The sequence below is a fragment of the Pseudorca crassidens genome, chromosome 12 (genome assembly GCF_039906515.1).
Source record: "Pseudorca crassidens isolate mPseCra1 chromosome 12, mPseCra1.hap1, whole genome shotgun sequence".
NCBI lineage: Eukaryota > Metazoa > Chordata > Mammalia > Artiodactyla > Delphinidae > Pseudorca > Pseudorca crassidens.
This window is the reverse complement of record NC_090307.1, coordinates 9,673,074-9,696,661: the sequence shown is the minus strand read 5'-3', so window position 1 is coordinate 9,696,661 and position 23,588 is coordinate 9,673,074. Positions and strand designations below refer to the sequence as shown.

At 35.1% G+C, this 23,588-nt stretch overlaps 1 long non-coding RNA gene across 3 annotated transcripts in view; it reads right to left on the bottom strand.

The window, feature by feature from the left end:
* The window catches only part of LOC137203211 (uncharacterized), a 125,816-nt gene extending 102,631 nt beyond the window's left edge, over positions 1–23,185 (bottom strand). For 2 of the 3 annotated variants that reach the window (XR_010932984.1, XR_010932986.1), the window contains exon 1: positions 22,260–22,365. This is a non-coding gene — a long non-coding RNA (uncharacterized lncRNA). Of the gene's footprint in view, positions 1–22,259; positions 22,366–22,908 lie in introns of those variants that run through there. The other variant, XR_010932985.1, reaches the window with a different exon arrangement.
* Between the last annotated feature and the right edge of the window lie 403 nt (positions 23,186–23,588).

Sequence of the window (23,588 nt, the reverse complement as noted above, 5' to 3'; positions counted from 1 at the left end):
AAAGACTGAAATAATCATAATAAATTATAATCAAAAGATAGACATCAAGCACTGTTCTTTTTTTAATGTGATGTCAACTCATTTAAAGTTCATATTAGCAATTTAATTTTTCTATCAACCCTGAGAAGCAGGCATTGTTCTGTCAATTATGAGAGAGAAATTTGAGGCTGAGAGTATGTAAAGTCTGCAGGCCAAGATGAGGTGGAAATGGGATTAAGACCAAGTCTGTCAGACTCTGACATCCGTGGTTATTTCATTGTATTCTGCTGTGGCTTCCTGTTCAAGGAAATGCACAGTAATGAGAGGGAAGGGATAGACCTGTATTCAGAGCTTGTGGTAGGTTAGAAAAATGGTTATCCTCCCTGCTCCCTGGGGAGACCCTTGATTACTAAAATTTTAAAATTGCTGTCTTTGGGGGAAAAAAATCACCTTATAATCATCAATTATCAAGAATATCATAAGCCCTAAAGGGTGTAAATCAGTTCCTTTTGGGTAAGCAAAAGCAACACCTGTTTGCAGGGCCTCTCACCGCTGTGGCCTCTCCCGCCACGGAGCACAGGCTCTGGACGCGCAGGCCCAGCTGCCATGGCTCATGGGCCCAGCCGCTCCGCGGCATGTGGGATCCTCCCGGACTGGGGCACAAACCCGTGTCCCCTGCATTGGCAGGCGGACTCTCAACCACTGCGCCACCAGGGAAGCCCACCTGTTTTTTTAAGACAGAAGGCAAGTTACTTAATTAATATTAAAATAAAGTAGAATAAAGACCGTTATACTTAAATTTTAGCAACTTAAAATAATTTCAATCAATAGTGCCATGGAAAGACTGGAAAATCAGAAATTTCCATATCAAAGTGTCAAGTGGGGTCACAAAAAGAGACAAGTTAAGGCAGTGAGAGAAAAGGTGAGAGAGGCATGAATGTGTGTGTTCATATAACAGTTTTGGGGGAAAGAATGTAAAAGTGTCTGACATATGATTGACTCGATGTCTGAGTGACTTCCCTCCCTACCTCCCTCGTCCCTCCCCCCTCACCTACCTACCTTCCTTCCTTCCTTCCTTTCCTTCCCTCCTTCGTTTTTCTCTCTCTATTGCCATGAAAATACGAAACTAAATCAATCTTTCATAAATCACAAAATAAAACAAGTAACGTTCTGTAAGGAGCATCTGGTGTTCTGGTGTAGAGTTGCCAAGTGTCTTTTGAATATTCACTCAGCAGGGTATCTGCAATTTAAATACCTTGTTATAGTTGATAAGGGTTGTCAAAGAAGCACATTAACATGCCTTAGGGATTAATTTTGGGCTTTACAGATTTCATGTGTGTGAATAAGATAAGCCTGTAACATGAGTGGCACAATCTCAAAAGGCTACACTTACATCTTTCATGCAGTTAGAGTTTGAACAATCAAATATATCTCAGGTTGTATTTTAGTAAAAATAATTATTCAAATATATACTACTGAAGATGTTATTAAACAGTTAATTCTACACTTACATATTTGAATTAATTGTAATATGTTCATATAGACATTTCTCTTTAAAGGTAAAAACTAGTTTAGCATACAGTTAACAATGCATTACAATAAGTCACTAATAGGTTAATTTAGAAAAAAGGTAAGAATTGCTTGAATTAAGCAAGTTTTGCATCTCATTGCTACTTTAGAGAAAACCTTTAGTTTAACTTTTATGTCTTACAAAACTCTGCCTATGCTAACAAAAAAATGGTGATTTCTACGTAGGAACATCTGAAATCAACCCCCCAAAGAGAGAAGAGGATAGAAGAGAAGTAATATACACATTGGAGACTATATTTTTTCCTCAGCATTTTCAGTAAGTCTGAAAATAAGACAAATTGCCTTTTATATTACCTGTTTTGATATTTCTTTTCCTACATTGTTGTCACTGAATGTGGGATTTCTTCTATAGTTAAGAGATATATTTGTTTCAATGAGTCACGACCATCCCTGGTTTACCATATGACTAGTTCACCACACTCACCAACTGCCTGCAGGTATGCATATCCACATTCTCTGCCTTGAGGAAAAATCAACATATCTTGAAAATCAAAGCTATTGATATTATTGTAAGTTTCTTTCAGCTTTTATTTTATTGCAGTGCTTTCTGTTTTGTATTCCATAGTTGTAATATTATTGCGTATAAGATTGCTTCCATGAGGGCAAATAATTTTGATAAGTAAGCATAATTTTCACAGAATGCATCATTCTATTTGCATGAAAACTTATTAGCACTCCAGTAGGATTTTTTACACCTTTATATAGTTTAGCATTGATTTTATATTATCAAAATTGTACAAATAAAAAATATTGTCTCACTCTTCAACTAATAATTTCCCCTGTGGGTTCTTTATACTTGAGAATGAATTAGTATAAATGATTAGGTATTCTATTAAAGGTAGTTTTTAAACTGTGTTTAGAATAAATCTTAATTTAATCGAACTAATGTTTCTCATCAAAATGCCAGTCTGTATTCTTTTGAAAATGACACAGGATATACAGAATTATATGTAGCATTCTTAGCACACAACTTATCCATAAATGTTAGTTTATTGATCTGGTTTTAAATCTCTAATATATTATATTTTACACACACGCATTCCTATACAGGATTTAAAAAAATGCTAATAAAAGAGCATATCCATTTAATTTTGGTATTCACCTATATCTGCCTATGATGGCCATGGGCTGCTCACCGACACTCTAGTTTATGAAGTCAAATATATATATATATATATATATATATATATATATATACACACACATACAACAACATAGATGGTTGTTGACAGAGGTCAGGTGTTAGTCTGTGGCCACTGGTCAAGTTGTCTCACTGAGCAGAGACAGCAGTCTGTGTGCATTACAAGTATAATGCACAAAAGGGAATATCATTGTTAAAATTGTTACTGTAGTTCACTGAATATTGATGTAGAGGTCCTTAAACACATATGGCCGTTGTACAGTGTTCTGGTGGTTTTGAAGGTAAAATGTCCTCTCTTACCTAAAGAACCAAAATGATATATATGATAGACGTCTTTGTTCTCTGCTTTTATATATATATATATGTTTTTGAATATCATTTTATGTAATAATTGAAGGATATATCTACATAAGACCAAAGTACATCTGTTGCTTTGCATTTTGGACCTCTTATTCTGGTAACAAAAGTAGTTTATTTTCATTTGGTAATTACCCCTTCCCCTTTCTCAGTCTATGTAATTTGATTCCAACCCTACTCACCCATGTGTTGATGAATAATAATAATTGTGTGTATATAATATATATACATACATATTTTTTGACTGATACAAATTTTATTTTTCATGCTAAAACTTTTAAAAATTTGATTTTGTCATGCACAATTACAAGAGGAACAGTTACAAGTGAATTTGAAAAATAGTATTTGTGGGCACTTCTATTTGTTTTACTCTCATAAGCATGTTTTGTTACAGGTACAGCAACAATAGTTACAATTACAGAACTGCTCAACTTGGAAATTTAATAAGTATGTTATGATGGAGGCTAATATCTAATATAAACAAAGAGTAAGTGCCCAAACATAGTCTCACACTCTACATTATTCTAACGTATACACTGTGAAAGGACTCCCCCACGTTGTTAGCATATCCATCCCCTCACTTTTCTTTTTTGGTGAAAACATTTAAGTTCCTCTCTCTTAGCAAATTTCAAATATACAGTACAGTATTATCAACTATAGTCACCATGTTGTACCTTAGATCCTCAGACCTTATTCATCTTATAATTGGAAGTTTATACCAACCACACCCTATTTCCCCTAGCTCCCAGTTAGCCCTTGACAACCACTTTTCTATTCTGTTTCTATGACTCTATGATGTTGATTTTTTTGTTTGTTTGGTTTTGTTTTTGTTTAGATTCCACATATTACTGACACCAGGCAGTAATTGTCTGTGTCTGACTTATCTCATTTAGTGTAATACCCTGAAGTTCCCACCCATGTTGTCACAAATGGCAGGATTTCCTTCTTTCTCATGGCTGAATATATATATATATATATATATATATATATATATATATATACAGTTGACCCTTGAACAACATGGATTTGAACTGCAAAAGTCCACTTATACGCAGATTTTTTCAATAAATATACCATTGGCTCCCCTTATCTGCGAGTTCCATATCTGGATCCTGTACTATTCAACTGGTTGGCTCCACAGATAAGGAACCTGTGGATTCAGAGGGCCAGTGATAGGATTTGAGCATCTGTGGATTTTTGTATCCAAGGTGGGTCCTGAAACCAATCCCCCTTGGATTCTGAGGGACGACTGTATAGATATATACCACATCTTTGTTTTAGTTAATTCATCACTTGATAGACACAAGTTGTTTACATATTTGCTGAGTGTGAATAGTGCTGTAATGAACATGTGTATGCAGATATGTCTTTGAAAACCTGTCTTCTTTTCCTTTGGCTATATACTGAAGAGTGGGATTGCTGGATCAAATGGAGTTCTATTTTTTTTTCTTGAGGAAAAATATTTTATTTTTTCTATCATTTGGGGGTAGCCTCCATACTGTTTTCCATAGTGCTGTGCCAATTTACCAATAATATTTAAAACTAAAATGCCATGTGCTAGGCACATGCTAAGCCAGTTATTCCATTCCATTTCAATGCTTTTGATATTGTCACATCATCTATGCTAGTTCATTTAGAATCAATTCCAGAAAATTCTCTGGAGTTACTCAGAAAAAGGCTTGCTTTGTAGTCTAGGGTTCTAAACCATAAAATTACGTAAGACTACAGTTGCTGGTAACAACTATGAGGGGAGAACTGTCAACGAGCAAAGCCAATCCAGGAAAATCAGAAGCAAATAATGAATGAGACTGTCTTCATGCTAAGGCTTCAAGTCCCTGACCTGATACCAACCAGTTACATGAACCAAAAATATTTTGTCTTAAAACTAAATTTGAATTAATTTTGTATCAACTAATATCTGAGAAAACTCTTAAGACTGTTTTGTATTTTTCCAATTAATCTGATTTAAAAATTCAAAAGAAATTTTTGCATAATAGACCAAATCATCCAAAGATTGACTGATGTTTAGTTTATACCAGTTGTCTTAGTTTTGCATGAAAACTGTGGAGAAAACACAGTATGTATTTGGAATTAACTCTGTGAAGAAATAATATTAATTCAACTCTTCCTCTTCTTGCCTTTTTGTTATTTTTTCAGAATCAAATAGTCATTATCTATTCCTACACAGTCACTTTAAGTAGTCTATCTAAATAGGTATCGAGAAGTAAAGTACAATTTTATCTTAAAATAGAAGAAGAAAACATATTTTTAACAATTGCTATGAATTAAAATGAAAATTTTATTCACTTGAAAATAGCACATCATGGAATTAGCAATGACTATTGAAATGTAAGTATTTCGTTTTGTTAAAATTTCCCATCAGAATCAGATTCAAAGAAAAAATTAAACCAGAGAGTTTCATAAAATCAAACAATCTCCATTGGAATGAAGTTTCAAAACAATGGGAGAAAACACTACCATTATATCCTGGAATAATAATGATACGGTATTCATGTAAAAAAAAAATCAGAATAGCCTTTCATTTCTTTGAGCGGGAAACAGAGGAAAACCAAAAGGAAGCATGATAAATATAAAAAGTTAGGAAATGATGTGTTAGAATTTCTCTTGTGAGGGCATAAACTGAAATGCAATTTTCATTGTTCAGATTAATGTATTTAATTTATAGTAGAATTAGGAAGAAACCATTCCCTTTCAATGGAAATAAGATTGTAGGACCACAGAAATAGTGTTAGAATCAAACATTACGTATTTTAACTATGCAAAGCTAGACACTTATTCCTTACAGTATTTGAGGGAACTTTACAAAAATAATCATGTGCTTAAAATAGGAAATATCTGTCAGAGGGAGATGAAAGCACATTTTGCCCAAGAGCCTTCGTTTCCAGCTCCACTATACTACAACAGGCCCCTGAGTGCAAATGGCATCTGCCATTGAGCTGTATCTCTGAACTCTGGTTATTTGGCCATTTGTGTACATGTTTTTCTTTCTGAGAGTTAATTCATATATATGAAGACCCACAAAATGGCCGCCCCAGTGTCCCAAACCACGTCGCAAATCTACACCCAGATCAGCCTGTCAAAGAAACAACATGCACCAATCACCATCCTCCAACTCAGCCTTACTAGCTCCCCTTACCCTGGAAAATAGAACCTGCTACCCTACAAGAAAATCCCGGACCTCCTAGCCAATCACGCCCCGTTTTGCTTGTATCTTCTAATGCTCCGTAAAACTTGGTCTTGCCCCAAATCCCTCAGGAAGGGTTCTCCACTGCTTGCCAGGCACTGTACTCCCCCAGTCCATGGTTGTTTTCCTTTAATAAAGGACATCAAACTCATCACTAAATTGTTTTAGTTTTGTCATTTGACATTTCATACTATCTTATACGTCCCTTACGGTAAGCATCCAGTATTCCTGACTCACTGCACTGAACCTAGTTATTTAATTTTTTAAATGAATATATTCAAATAATTGAGTGTTTCTTTCACTATAAAACGCATCCTTGATTTAAATGTTAACTCTCTGTTAAATACCTTATAATCCTCCTAGTGTTATCTGGAAATGGATCATGTCCCTAGACTCATATCACTGCTAATTTGGTGAATTGGAGCTAAGTGGCTGAGGTTCTTCAGGACATGAAATATCTGCAGAAATGTCACTGGGCACCCGGAGCAACAGAAATGACTCATCACATTTTTTTCAGGGGAGGTGGGTGATTTGCATACCCTTCTCCTCTATCAGTTAAGTAACAGTTAACTGACATAACTTAGAGGTGCTGTATCCTAATATATTTTTTCTCTAACTGCTGTGGTTGGGAAGTTTTGCAAGTCAATCTATTTTGCTATTTTAATAGGAACCAATCAGAAGCAGCTTATATCTCACTATCTCAGATCAACAATGAATTCCTGTTACCAGAACTAACTTTCTAAAACACAGACATGAGAAGACTGAACAGAATGTACAAATTTTAGCGTGGGATAAATGACACCTCACAATTTGGACTAAGTTTACTTTTTAACACTCAACCCAAGCCTCAAACCATTTCCAGCTTCAGTCTGAGATAGTCCTTGTCTGTCAAGAGCACTGCATTATATAGCAAAGAACTTAGACTTCCCTTGAGTCTACACGCACTCATTTTCTTACTGCCATGCCTGATGTCTTTGTGCCTCTTTCCTAGGGTTTAACTGCAAGACTGAATACCATTACTCTTATTCCACTACTTTCCATTAACCTTTAAGCCAACATAATTTGCTTCTTTAACACACTAAAGAGGATTTACAAACTTGGAGGTTCCCCCAAATGATCTGCAATGCGATATAGGATTCATGAAGCTTATGGGAAGAATTGTGCAGTTAGTACCTATTCAGTTTCTCCCATATCCCTCCCTAGAAAGCAGCATCACATATTTCAATCTGACTTTATCCAATTCATTAATAGATATCCAAATTTCCAACAAATTCCATATGGTAGATATAGTTAATTATACTTTTTTTACTTCGTAGGGAAAGTTTCTATGATGAATAAAAATGTATTTGAAGTCTTTCATGTCATGGGACTTCCCCAGAGGTCCAGTGGTTAAGGCTCTGAGCTTCCAATGCAAGGGGCGCAAGTTCAATCCCTGGTCGGGGAACTAAGGTCCCACATGCCATGCGGCCAAAAAGAAAACAAAAAACAACAACAACAAAAACCCTTAAAAAATAAAGTCTTTCATTTCCATTCTATGGTTACATCCACCTAATGACATAACACTTTTTCCATCCCCTTTCAATTTTGCTTTAATTGAAGAATTATGCAGAATATAAATATATATGTCATTGAATTTTCTCAACAGAAATGTATCTAACAGCCCACAAAGTCAAGGACTGAGACATTACTAACACCCCAAGCCTTTCTTGTGTGTGTTTGTCCCATTCACTCTCCTACTGCATTCTTCTAAATGAGACTATTATTCTGCCTTCTAACACATGGGTTAGCTCTGCCTGTTTTGAATTTTATCTATATGAGTGCCTTGGCAGGCATTTTTAGTGTATGGCTTCTTTCAATTAGCACCATGATTAGGATGTTTAGCTATACTTTTTGCATGGAGTTGTAGGTTTTTCTTTATATAGTGTCCCATTGTATGAATGAACTACACTTTTTAGTATGTATTTCACTATTGATAAAACTTGGGTTGGGATTAACTTTGACACTTTTGAATTAATGCCGCTATACATATTCTTATCTAAGTCTTTACGTGAGGATATCATTCATTTATTCTGAGTATTTACAACAGTAGTAGAATTGCAGGCTCATAGGACTAAATTCCTTTTTGTTTTTCTTAAAACATTTTTACAAACTTTTCTTGAGATTAGAGCACAGTTTGTGCAAAGTTAAGATCCTCCCCCCATTTGTCTTGAGAATTTATGCAATTTTAATATTTACTTTAGTACTATATGAAGCTATGGCCAATATGGCCGATGATGGGTTTGACAAGTGTGGAAATAGAGGTACTTCCTTGGAGTCAACCATCTGGGGTAGAGAGTTTCATCTGTTACATTTTCATGCCAAGTAGGTGTTACTTCATCATAAAATGACAACAGCCCAGAAGAGGATAAAATTACTGGATTTTATCCTTCTTGCCCCAACTGAAAATAAACCACAATCTCTCCATGTCTGCTGCTTTTTTAAAAAAAATAAATTTTAAATTTACAACGTTTTAATTTATAGAAAGATAGCATAGAGATTTCCCATATGTTCCACACTCCTTTTCCCCTATTATCAATATCTTTACATTATGCGGTCATTCTTTACAATTAATGAACTGACTTTGACAATTATCTGACAAAATATTATAGCATTTAATTAAATTGATTGTGTGTGTATGATGTTATCTCCATATAGCAGTGGGCGGTGCAGAAATGTAGACTCTCATTACAATAAGTAACTAGAGGGTTTGATTCAAAGAAGAGAAAAACTAAAGATAAATGTAAATGAAGGAAGATAGTGAATGAATACATAGACCATAGGAAAAATTAAAGAATCTCAAAAATAAACAAACTGAACTAGAAATAATACAACAGTATTCACAAGAATGTCCAAAATGTTTCACTGATGGAATGTTTTTTTCATATGTGTTGAAGTTTTAGGTGCATGTTTGAATAGATTGTCTAGATCAGAGCCAGACACGCAATAGAACATTCTGAGATGATTATCTGAACACTTGAAATGTGTCCAATGCAGCTGAGGAACTGAATTTCTAACTAATTTTAATTAATTTTAAATTTAAATAACTGCATGTGGGTAATCACTACCGTACTGAACAACACAGGAAGAAATATCGCAAGTAATACTTTTATTTACTTTTCTTTGCTGTATGTCTTAAGAACACATTGCTATTCATAAGTATGAGAAATAGACATATGTATCTCTGTTTTGGTTTTTCTTTTAGAATATTTTTACTTGTTTTATTTTAGGCCGCACCATGTGGCTTGCAGATGTTAGTTCCCAGACCAGGGATTGAACCTGTGCCCCCTGCAGTGGAAGCTCAGAGTCTTAACCAATGGACCACCAGGGAAATCCCTGTATCACTGTTTTTATTGAAAATAATTTTTAGTATCACTTTTGCCTCCTTATGAATGTTAGCCATGCTTAGCATAATAATACTGATGTATTTTTACTTCACAGAAATTTTCAAATTGATTACTGATTATTCATCTACTTCTTGATGTCTATGAAACACCTATTGTCTAGTAAACGTGTAGAATTCACATTATTCATTTAAAGATTTTATATTTACTCTCAAACTCATCTAAATTACGTAACTGATTTTGCTTTTTCTTATCTTTCATGTTGTGTTTTATTTTGTTTTGCTCTACTGTTTACATAACTGACTTACATCAAGGGCATGTATATTTTGTTTACCATTGGATCCTGAGTACAGGCATGGTGCCTACCTATGCAGTTTACGTGGTAAATATTTATTGGTTGAAAGAATTAAATATTGAATAATAAAGCTGCTTTAAAATTTTTCTTTAGAGTAGAATATAATTAAATCAATAAATATTGAATAAGTCTGAGGAAATATGTAAACACTTTGCAAATGCTGATATGCAACAATGGGTCATTTTTTAAGTGAGCTTTATTTTTCTCTTATCTTTTAATAGATTATTTAAAATATAAGTACAATTATCTAAAGACTTAAAAGGTGATCAAATTTATGTCTCTTATGTTTGCTCATTTTCTAAGGAGTTTCTGTATAGTCTCTGTATATGCTAATTGGGTGGGTAGAATTTGAACCACCTGCTGTAAAATGAATACATTTAGCAACATTTTCCATGTAATAGGACTAATCTTACTTGCAATTTCTCTTCTATTAAAGTGGTAATGAATGCAAGTGGTGTTCTAAACAGTTTATTTTCATATAGTTGGTGAAGTTTAGCTGGCTGCAGAGTATGAGGGGAGGGAATGATTAAGGCGTCATTATTGCCATGGGAAAGGTGTTGCCTCATAACTAAGCAGAGATCAGAATCATAACACAGTCGGTTTCTGTAGGTGGCCTGTCTAAGAAACACTCCTGTAATGCCCTGTAAGATTTTGTGGACTATATCATGGAGAAAGAAAACAAAACTCTGCTTGAGTGAAAAAAAAGGTAAACTAAGCTAGCAATAAACAGCATTATTAGGTTTTGTTTGAGTTTCCTATGTGGTAGCTCTGTGAGCTTGTAAAGTAATTTTATATCTTATTGTCTTAAAATATGCAGAAACTCGAAATGACTATACCTCAAATAATTTGAAAAAAGACCTAATTTGACTTTCAGATTGTTAGGGGGTTAAAGTTTCATGCTCCACATATATATATATATATATATACACCATTTATCACTAATTTACTGAATGTAATATATCATTTTCTAAATTTTCTGTAAATTGTTCTGTTCTTGAATCAATCTCTCTCTTTCCATATATAATATATTATATAATATTATAATATATTAAAATGTATCAAAAGAAATATATATATCTTCCATTTTTATAACTTACCATAAAAAATCCTGTAGTTAAATCTCTTTGTTTGCTTTGTACTGCATCTATTCTTGCACAGCTGAACATGGTTAAAAACAAACAAAATCTGCAACCATGCTGACCTATCAGAGTTTGGGGGAGGGAGTTAATAAGGAGAGTACAGTCTCTTTGAGTAAGGAGCAGAGCCTTGTATATACATAATTCATGAAAACTTGTCCCAGTAAATTGGGTTTCCCTATCACCAGATAGATAAATTGGAATGCCCTAGTTAAGGAAACTAAAAAATAACAGCTTTCAGACTCTGTAAATGTCATGACATTCTGATTACTGAATGCTTCAGAGTGAGCAAAAGTAAACATACTGTTGCTAGTACATAATCAAAATCCATAGTGGGAAATAATTGCTAAAAATCCATTTGGAGGTGCTCAGTGGTTCCCTATACCTCACCTTTATAAGGTTACCAGGATTACATTGCTTAAAAAGAAGGTATGTGAAGGCAACGTCCACTGCTAGATCAGAAAAGTTTCTCCACCAATGTTTCCTCAATATTACAGCCAACTTGTCCTGGTGTAACGTGTTGTCACATGAAGGATTTTGGCAATTACCCATCTAAGGTTATCTGGTGCTACCAAGGAAACCATTTGGTTTTACTAGGTTTTATAAACCTCAAGATTCTTAAAATGTTTAAAACGAAAAACATAGCACTGTCTTATGATGATAAAGTATGTACATCTAATACATATATAAATTATCATATAAATAATGGGGGATGGATAATCCCCTATGTTTAAGTTTCTACATTTCCCATTAAGTGACACAACTCTAAGTAGATTGCACAAAGTTAAGGATGTAAGTTTTTATCTGTAGAGCAACCACCATGGTATAATGCAGAGGTATAGTTAAACCTCTCAATAGACAGATTAAATAGAAGAAGACACAAAAAGAGACACAGAAAACAGATGAAACAAAAGGAAAATAAATTGTAAAATTGTGAATGTAAATCTAACTATATTGATAATTACCTTAAATATCAAACACTCCAATTAAATCATGTTCTAATGAATAAAAAAACTAAGATCAATTATGTGCTGGCCATAAGAAACATGCTTTAAATATAAAGACACAATAAAGAAGTAAATAGCTGGCATGAGAGAGCAGCATTTTAGAGATATGAAAGTGGATATTATAAACAACTTTATGCCATCAGTCATTAGATAAAATGGACATCTTGGATTGAATGGACACATTTTTTGAAAGAGATATCTTTTTTGTTTTTGTTTTTTTTTAAATTCTCATGTGTATACACCCAGCAGTGGAATTGCTGGGTATTATGGTAATCCTATGTTTAACTTATTGAGTAACTGTCAAACTGTTTTCCACACAGACTGCATCATTTTACATTCCCACCACCAATATAGGAAAATTACTATTTCTCTATATCTTCACCAATATTTTTTTCCATTAAAAAATAAGTTGGCTAATCTAGTGGATTTGTAGTGACATCTCATTGTGCATTTGATTTTTATTTCTCTACTAAAAAACCAGTGAGAAGTTGGACTCATTGTCCTAAAAACCAGTGCCTGGAACAAGAAAAATAACATCCAAGAAAACGGCTTAACTATCCAGAGCTCCATCCAATATTAATAGGACTTTCTAATTCTAATGCCCATCTGCATCTCTTCATTCCTTGAATACCCATGTCTAATTATATATTTTTTCCAAAACTATAAATCCTCAAATTTCCAATTATGAAAACAATACACAGGCATAGAAAAAGGAATTACAGCACAAAGAAGAAAACGAAAGTCAGCAGTAATCACACTATAGTTGGTTGACAAATGTCCCCCCCACAGATTCATATCCACCAGGACCTTCCGAATGTGACCTTATTAAGAAATAGGGTCTTTGCTAATATAATTAAGTTAAGGCTCTCTAGTTTAAATCAACTTGGATTAGGATGGGACTCAAATCACATGACTAGTGTCCTTGGAAGAAGAGAAGACACAAAGACATAGGGAGAAGGCCATGTGAAAACGGAGGCAGAGATTGGAGTTATGCTCCCATAAGCCTAGGGATGCCCGGAGCCACCACAAACCGAAAGAGGCAAGAAAAGATACTCCTCTAGAGCCCTGGGAGGGTGTGTGACCCTGCTTGACACCTTTGAACATCTGGCCTCCAGAACTGCGAGAGAATACATTTCTGTTGTTTTAAGCCACTCGGTTTGTGGAAATTTGTTGCAGCAGGTCTAGAAAACTAACACACCTATTATCCCCAGATAGCTAGGTCAACTGTCTGAAGTACTTTTCAACATTTTTTTGTATGAATATATTTATGCATATATGTATGGTATATATTTTTATATATGATATATATTTATATATATGATAGAGAAAAAGAGAGGGTAACAGATAGAGAGATGGAGTCAGTAAATGCAAATCTAATTTTAAAAAATAACTTCTCCCTGGATGTGGTTTATAGATACAGTGGAATATTACTCAGCCATAAAAAATGAAATCTTGCCATTTGCAGCAACATGAATCGATCTAGAGGGTATTATGCTAAGTGAAATAAGTCAGCGAAAGACAAATTACTTCATGATCTCACTTATATGTGGAATCTAAAAAACAAAACAAACAAACAAGCAAAACATAACAAAAACAGACTCACCAATACAGGGAACAAACAAGTAGTTGCTAGAAGGGAAGAAGATGGGGAGGTAGGCAAAATAGGTGAAGAGGATTAAAGGTACAGACCTCCAGTTACAAAATAAATAAGCCATGGGGATGTAATATACAGCATAAGAAATTTGGTCAATAATATTTTAATAATTTTGTATGGGGATAGATGGTTACTAGACTTACTGTGGTGGTCATTTCATAATGTATGCAAATGTCAAATAACTAGGTAGTACACCTGAAACTAAAACAATATTGTATGTCAACTATATTTCAATTAAAAACTTTTAAAATAAATTTACAGTATTTACAATAATTTAATTAAGCTGACCTAGAAAAGGTCAGTGAAATTAAGGTGTAACCTTGGTGCAAACAAATGTTACACAGGTATTAGAGACTAGAAAGAAATGATCAGAGAGGAAATACATAATAGCACAAAGGGGTTCTAGCAAGGAAGAAAACAAAGCAATGGGTTTAAATCCTTCTCAGGGAGTGAAGTGGAAAGATTAAGCTCTGAAATGGATACCTAATACATTTTATATAATGTTGACATGCTTGTAAATTGACCCTTGTTACTACCAAAATGTTTAGACATTTTGAAAGCTATTGTGGAAAATTTTCCCTTTTTATTTATATGTAATCTGTTATCTTTTTTTTTTTTGAATTGTTTTGGTTTACCTGATGCTTTTTTTTTCAAAAGCATTCAGAGTGGAACTGTTGTTACCTTTGAAAATGAAGAAAACTGCTTTTGTCTAAGTGTGGAGTTGTGAGGCTGTGAATTATACCTTACCACAAAATGTTTTCTCAAAATCCCCTGGGCATAGAATCATATCTACTGCTCAGGTATATGGGGGAGGGTGAGGACCTGGGGTGGGGAGAGAATTTGCATTTGTTAATATAAGGGAGAAATTAGAATAGGGGAGGGAACACCTAGCATTGATTTAATTTTTTTACAATTTTGAGAGCATTTACTCTTTGAATTAAATTGTACTGCTGTAGAATTCACCTGGCACATTCCAACCTGTCTAAGAGTGAATATACCAGGGATAAATCTCTCTAAAATACATTCTGTGAAACTCTGCCGTTCATTTCTTCTAGAATGTGAAATGTCTTCCTTCTCTGCTTATATATGTATATATATATATTAGTTTCTCAAATAGATATATGAGTATTTAAATAGCCCTGTAATGTTAGAAGCCACCTTGAAAATATAGCTCTTTTTGATTCCTATAGAAAGTTACAGGAATTTTTCAATTTGATAAGAAAATAATTAAAGCTTATTTTGTTAAATAAAATAATTATAGCAGCTTCAAAGCCTACTATTATTTAAGAAACATATTTTCAACTGTATTCACTTGAAATAATTTTTGATAAAGTTTTATTGGAAACACCAGTGATTAATATTTCATGATAAGTAGATGTGTTTAGTTTTATTTGTGAGATTAAAAAAGAGAAAAGAAGGAAAAAGTAAAGAGTAGAGCCTCTGAGATATGATAAAATAACACCAGAGAGCTACAAGTCACCTAAAATCCCACAAGCCAGTGACTGGGAAGTGTGTGTATTACATGGCTGAATAGGAACGAATTTAAACTCTGTCACATGGTATTAATCAGGGGTAGCAGCCATTGTTCAGTTTAATAACGTATTCTACCAGTGTTGATGACAACACAAAGAAATTCATGAGCCATACAATTTCAGGAGTCGCTTCCCTTTTCTGATAATAATTACATGGGCTTGGGTTCTACAGCTCTAGGAGGTTACAAAGAAGTTCAATATCTATGAGCAAAAAGGAATCTCTTCCCAATCTACACAAGAAAAAGAGATATAAATTGTCATATACAATTTTGGGAAGCTATAAAGTTGGTTGTGTACTTTAAAAAATACAAACAGAAAAAATACATTCATGTAGTTTTACATTATGTAATGTATAATTGTATATAATTAAAGTCTTATTAATATCCGAATAGGACATTTTTGTTTGCATTATATTCACGGTTTAGTGTCTTACTGTAACATAGCAGTGACATAATCTTATATATATAAGACTACTGAATTATAAAATTAGTAAAGCATTTTGAAGTGTTCTTTTAAAAATGTACCATGGTTTTACACTAGTGTTGGATTAAGATTAAAAGTCTTAGTGGGTAATTTTGATCTCTAAATGAGATCTGACAAGCACATCCGAAGATGGTATCTTGGTCCACGAGGGCTACTATAACAAAACATCACAGACTGTGGAGCTTATAAACAGCAGAAATGGACTTCAATGCCTTGCTTTCTCCTCACAAGGTGGAAAGAGCAAGGGGTCTCTTGAGAGTGTCTTTTATAAAAGCAGTAATCCCACCATGAGGGCTCTGCCCTTAGGACCTAATCTCCCAAAGGCCCCACCTCCTAACACCATCACCTGGAACAGTAGGTTTGCAACACATGAATTTGAGGGACACAAACATTCAGAACATAGCAGATGGTGTCTGTATCCAGCACTTCCTGCACATATTTTATTTGAGCTGAGGTGAAATCACAAGCAGCAATTTTGTGTTCTGCAGTGAAATTAAACCTATGTGAACTTTGATAATTAGTTATTCAGTTATTAAGTTCATGGGCCAATTAAATAATGATGAACCTCATCCCATACTTATCCCCACCAAGTGAAATGTTCTCTCTCTTTTAAAAATAATTTAGCATCTTCTGAAATATTTCATATTTAAAACATCCTTACAACAGTGACATATAATGTCTTTTTCTGTAAGAAAAGCAAATGTTCATTCAGCTTTTTCTCACTTGTCAATATTGCATATCATACCACAGATGTCTTAAAAACCATCTAAAGAGAGAACATTTGCTGTATATTGATTTCATTTATGTCTTTAAAGAGCTGTTTATGCTAATATATGAGGCATGTAAATGTTTACAAATGCAAGTTTATAACATATCTCAATTTCAAAAGAAAATTTTTTAAAAAGATTTTCATCCAACTAATATTAAAAGTGATTTAAATTTTCTTTGGGGTGAAAACATTAGTTTTACCCTTAAAGCTGACATATTTTTCCTGGAACCCAAGCGAGAATCATGAATTATAAATAAGCAACAAGACTATTAACTATGAAAATAAGTTAAACTGCATAGGTTAAATATATTATTTTCAGTGAACATTGGTGCATATATTACAAGGAAAAAGCAAACAACTAAGTAAAAACTTTAATGAAGTTCCACAGCATACGTGAAGTATGTGTAGTACTTAAAAAATACATGTATAGCTGATTCACTTTGTTATAAAGCAGAAACTAACACACCACTGTAAAGCAGTTATACTCCAATAAAGATGTTAAAAAATAAATAAATAAAATGAAATGGAAAAAAAAGTACATGTATATACTATGTTTGGTCTTACTGGTAAATAAAAAGCAAGCCAAAGTATGAAATATATTTGAATCAGTAGCATGAAGATAATGTATATATCGGTAAAATATGTGTAAAGAAATGAACATGGATGGATTCCATCATTATATACATTTTTGAGATTAATATTATTAATGGGATACTTTGTGTTGTTGTATTCAAATATTAGGTAGTAACGTCATGGCACTAGTTCACCAATAGTAAATGCATACTTATTCAGTTGAAATTTTTTTTATATTCCTTGACATTTGGTATGAAATTTGATATGATTATTTAAGAAAATTTGTTAATTTTTTCTTAAATAATACCCTAATATTTCTTTGTGTAGGCATAATCTAAGAAATAAATTGGGGCTTGGATATTCATGATGTAGATGTGATGGATAGGGACAATTTTCTTTCTGGTCTTAAACAACTTCTATTTAACATGTTTAATCATTTTCTTAAAGGTTAGGAGGTTTTGATTTTTTTGTCTTACTTTTTTTTTCAGTACTACTAAAAATGAAACTTTTTTTTTTCAATTTAAGGAACACCAGACATCACAGAACTATCAGCAAAGTAACTCACTTTCCCTGCTTGCTACAAATGGAATGAATGTAGCCCAGGGAAGGAAAATGTGGGGATATATTTAATTTTGTATAAATAAATGATCTTATCTATAGAAAACATTGGAACTGTGTGCACTGGTAGATTTGAAAGGAAAACTGGAATGATCAAGAAGGATACAATGGATATTTTAATACTAATAAAGTATAGACAGGTACAATTTTGCAATTCAAAGCCAATTAATTATTGCCTAAGTAGTTCCAGAAAATGAATATGGCAGATTTTCCCTCGACCTAATTCCCTTCCTTATTTGTGCACCCAGAAACTAATTAGTTATTTTCAGTAAATATGGTTAGATTTTAAATCCAAGTACCTCTGCCTTACTGACACTTGTTTCAGAAATACTTCTCCTAAGTGGAGTCATTTATTATCATTTATTTATTCTGATTCTTATAGTGTTGGCATAATTATAAGGGGGATTTATGCTACTCTTATTCAAAATTGTGTTCTCTCAAAAGCTGAGAATAATAAAAGAAATAGCATTATTAAGTAAATTAGCATGTCCAAGTATGAAAGAACAAAATATCAAAATATTGATGATTCAATGCAAAACACTTTATCTGCATCAAAATAAAACCCTAGCCTTTACGAAGATCATACATTTTTCCTAAATGACAAAGTATTTTAAATTTTTATTCACATATTCCAGAAAATTCCCTCTTGCACAGCATGGGAAGCATTATAAAGAGAAAATGTTATCAGATAGACCTGTGGGTAATATCATAAGAAAGTTGAGCCCACAAATAGCAAATACACCTTCAAAATAAATGAACATCATAAACAAATCTGATATTCACTTATTTGCATAGTAATAAGCTAGTTTGTTTCTTTGTAACTTCCACTCTCTTGAAAAAGGAAAACAAAACCCTCATTGTATCACACTTCTGTGCCTATTCTGCACCTGTACCCATAGTTGGCTGGAGAAAAATAAAACCCAGAAACGTGAATATCAAGTTGGTCCTATTTGCTGAACTGGCATTATACTGTATTACAATTCCCAATTGCATTTGCTTTCCTGTTTTCCTAAATGGCTGCCTCCCATATTCTCTTCTCTCCTCAGTTTTCCCACATCTCTTCATCCTTTCACACACTCAGGTGATAACCTTGCTTCTTATTTCACTAAGAAAATTCCAGTTATCGTATGAAAACTTCCACAACCTTCCAAACCCACAGTTCCCCTGCATCATTGCTCATATAATGTCTTCCTGTCTGTTAGTGTGAGAAAGTACCTCCTTCTTAAAAAAAAAAAAAAAAAAAAAACCATATATAAGAATGAAGCATAATAAACTATCAATATTATTTCATGTAAAAGACTTCAGCTATTAAGAAAATCAAAACATGTTTATAAAGTCCACATAGCTAAGCAGTTCTTTTCAATTCATTTGTGTGTTCAGGACCTTCCTCTACAAGAAGCATGTGTGCCACTTATGCACTAAGTATTGTCCCAGCCTGTCCTCTTAAAGGCTTCACTCCACTTATTTTACCCCTGTCACTTGCATCCTCACTTCTCTCTCGTCTGGATCACCCTCATCGTCATTTAAACATATGCCCTTGTCTCTTCCATGTAAAAAGGAACTTTCTCTTGACCTCAGCATTCACTCCAGGTCCATCTTCTTTCTAAGCTTCCCTTTATTCTATCTAATATGTGTTTCCTAGTCTCTATTAAACCACACATACAGCCTACGTACTATTCTTGTGAAGGCCCTTGATGACCAATGCATGACTAAATCTGAGAACAAGCTCATTTTTCCTGTTACATAACCCTCAGCATTATTGAGCAGTTAATCATTCCCTTCTCCTAACAGCGTCTTTCCCTGACCATGCCTTCTTGGCTACCCTCTTATTTCACCACTGCCCATCCTCATTCTCCTTTGCTGCTTCCTCTACTTTCTCCTAATTTACTAATTTTGGAGATTTCCAGGCTTAGACTTTGATACCTTCTCTTCTATACCTACATGTATATCCTTGAGGATCCCATCTAGAAATATGTCTTCAAAGATATCCCAAGTTGGTATGTTGGCCCTTTTAACTCCAATCTCCTACATCAGCTGATATGTGACCTCTCCGCCAGTCCATCTAATAAGCTTCCTAGCCTTACCATATCCAAAGCTGAATTCCTGGTCTCTTTGCTATAACCTGATATAGTTGTATACTTTCCATTCCTCATAAGGAAAAGCAAAATGAAGTCATTCCATTCTTAGCTTTTCTCACTTGCAGCCAAAACCAAAATGAAGTCATGCTTAGCTTTTCTCTTCTGATCTATAAATCCTCATCTCAACCTTCAACATATTTAGAATCTGACCACTTGGAAACCACTGGTCCAGCAGGTCCAAGCCTGCAGTATCTTCTTAGACCAGCTGTCAGCATGATCTTATTAACATGAAAGATAGATGACATCATTCCTTACCTCTAACCCTTCAATGGCTTCCTATCCCTCTCAGAGTAAGCGTTAAATCACCTCTCCCGCTTGTACTCCTATCACTCCTTCCTCCCCACTCTACTCTGCCTTGGGCACAACAGACATGCTCTTTCCTCCAGGCTTTACACATGCCAGACTATCTATCTGGAAAAGTCTGTCCCCAGATCTCCAAATGGTTTGCTCACTCACCTTACTCCAGTCCTTGTTCAAATACCACCTGCCCACTGAACCAACTCCAATTGCTCTCTTTAAAATGTATTAACAACTCCACCATCCCAGGAGTCCCCACTACCTTTTTTCCTCCTTAAATCTTATCACTTTTTAGGATACTACAAGATTGCTTGTTATGTTTATTTTCTCTCTTTCTAAGCAGAATGCAAACTTCACGAGAGGAGGATTTTTGACTGTTCTGGTTCCTTCTATAGTCCCAGAACTTAGAATAATTTTTGGCACAAGATAGGTGATCAACAAATCCTTCTTGACTTATAAATGATTTAATGAATTAAAACAAATGACATTTAGCCTAATATGATATTTTTTCCATTATACAAAAAAAGTATTAAATTCTTTTTTTGGGTAAAATATAGTCACCATAAGAATTTGGTGAGTGAATTAAAGTTTTATAACTTCATCAAGGAAAATATAATTATTTTTAATTTTGGAAAATATAACGAAAGTAAATATATGCTTAAAGAAGTTTAATTATGTTTACACAAATAATGCAATTCTACTAGCTGTAACTCTGAAGTTTTGATATTCATGAAACATACATTCATAACACTATGTATGAGGACTTTTCTGGTGGTGCAGTGGATAAGACTCTCCGCTCCCAATGCAGGGGGCCCGGGTTCAATCCCTGGTCAGTGACCTAGATCCCACGTGCATGCCGCAACTAAGTGTTTGCATGCCACAACTAAGGAGCCCACGTGCTGCAACTAAGACCTCATGTAACCAAATAAATAAATTAATATTTAAAAAAATAACACTATGTATGGAAAATTATTAATCCCCTTTTCATTGATTTCTATGACATTTTCAAATTTTCGCATTGTATCCTATATATTTAGAGAAATATTCAAAAATATTATATTTGGAAGTCAAGTGCTTATAATGGCTATTTTATTAGTGCACATATTAAAAATAAGTACATAAAGCTATCCCAAGAAATATGTTTATTTTATTTTTTTTCCAAAAAAGCATGTGCGTGCATTATTTTCTATTCTGTATGACTGGGCAGAAGTGGGGAGGGAAGGGGGAGAAATGAATGAGAAGTAGTAGAGCAGAGAGGGGGAGGTGATGTGAAGAAACTCAGTGGATAATTTCTAAATAACACATCCACCTATCTCATTTTTTTTTCTTGGTTTATGGACTTGGCCTTAAGACGTTCCATAATTTTAATTCTAATTTTCAGTAGCTTGAAATAATTATATTTATAGCTAAATTAATGTAATGTGGAAATATGGGCAATGAGAGCTCCCAAAGGAATAATAATTAATTTTGCTATAATGTTTTAGATTTATCTTTCTATTAGCATGAAATTTAAATCATATTCTCCCTTATGAGTACAAAATAGCTTATCTGCAATTCTAGCTCACTTGAATCAATGATTACAACTGATAAAACTGTATTTCATGTTTCAGAGCAAATCTACTGATAAGTTTGTAAAACTAAAGCCAATGGCACAGCTGACTTTACGAGAGATGTTATGTCTCTGTTAGACCCCTTCTATAATCAATGGATTTAAAATTTCAGTTTATCTTAAGTTGAGCTACTATTAAGAAACTGATTGTAATTATGCTAGTATACTAAGAAATCACTGGGTTGCATATGAGATAGAACATATTCTCTTCTTTACATGGCTTGGATATCATCTATAAAGAAACAGTTAAACAACAGGTACCAAAACACATTTTACTCTCGAAAAAAAATTAACAGCTATATATGACTAATCTGCAAAAGACAAAACATAGGAATAAGAGAAAAGTCATTGAATGTGTATTTCTGGTCATATTTTGGATGTAAAAATAATTTAAACATATTGTTCTATTGTCGATTTTTAAAGAAAATTATCATACTCAGAATGTAAAGCAGTAAAAAAGCAGCAGTTGTAGGTCAAGGGGGCTTCAGGGAAGATGGCGGAAGAGTAAGACGCGGAGATCACCTTCCTCCCCACAGATACACCAGAAATACATCTACACGTGGAACAACTCCTACAGAACACCTACTGGACGCTGGCAGAAGACCTCAGACCTCCCAAAAGGCAAGAACCGCCCCCCCCCCCACGTACCTGGGTAGGGCAAAAGAAAAAAGAATAAACAGAGACAAAAGATACCGACGGGACCTGCACCAGTGGGAGGGAGCTGTGAAGGAGGAAAGGTTTCCAAACACTAGAAGCCCCTTCGCGGGCGGAGACTGCGGGAGGCGGAGGGGGGAGCTTCGAAGCCGCGGAGGAGTGCACAGCTACGGATACGGAGGGCAAAGCGGGGAGATTCCCACACAGAGAATCGGTGCCGACCGGCACTCACCAGCCCGAGAGGCTTGTCTGCTCACTGGCCGGGGCGGGTGGGGCTGGGAGCTGAGGCTCGGGCTTCAGTCGGAGCACAGGGAGAGGACTGGGGTTGGCGGTGTGAACACAGCCTGAAGGGGTTAGTGCGCCACGGCTAGCCGGGAGGGAGTCCGGGGAAAAGTCTGGACCTGCCGAAGAGGCAAGAAACTTTTTCTTACCTCTTTGTTTCCTGGTGCGCGAAGAGAGCGGATTAAGAACGCTGCTTAAAGGAGCTCCAGAGACGGGCGCGAGCCGCGGCTACCAGCGCGGACCCCAGAGACGGGCATGAGACGCTAAGGCTGCTGCTGCCGCCACCAAGAAGCCTGTGTATGAGCACAAGTCACTATCCACACCCGCTTCCGGGGAGCCTGTGCGGCCCGCCACTACCAGGGTCCCGGGATCCCGGGGCAACTCCCTCGGAAGAACGCACAGGCGCGCCTCACGCTGGTGCAACGTCACGCCGGCCTCTGCCGCCGCAGGCCCGCCCCGCCTCCGTGCCCCTCCCTCCCCCCCCCCACCCTGGCCTGAGTGAGCCGGAGCCTCCGAATCAGCTGCTCCTTTAACCCCGTCCTGTCTGAGCGGAGAACAGACGCCCTCAGGCGACCTACACGCAGAGGCGGGGCCAAATTCAAAGCTGAGCACCTGGGAGCTGTGAGAACAAAGAAGAGAAAGGGAAATCTCTTCCAGCAGCTTCAAAAGCAGCGGATTAAAGCTCCACAATCAACTTGATATACCATGCATCTGTGGAATACAGGAATAGACAACGAATCATCCCAAATTAAGGAGGTGGACTTTGAGAGCAAGGTTTATTATTTTTTCCCCTTTTCCTTTTTTTGTGAGTGTGTATGTGTATGCTTCT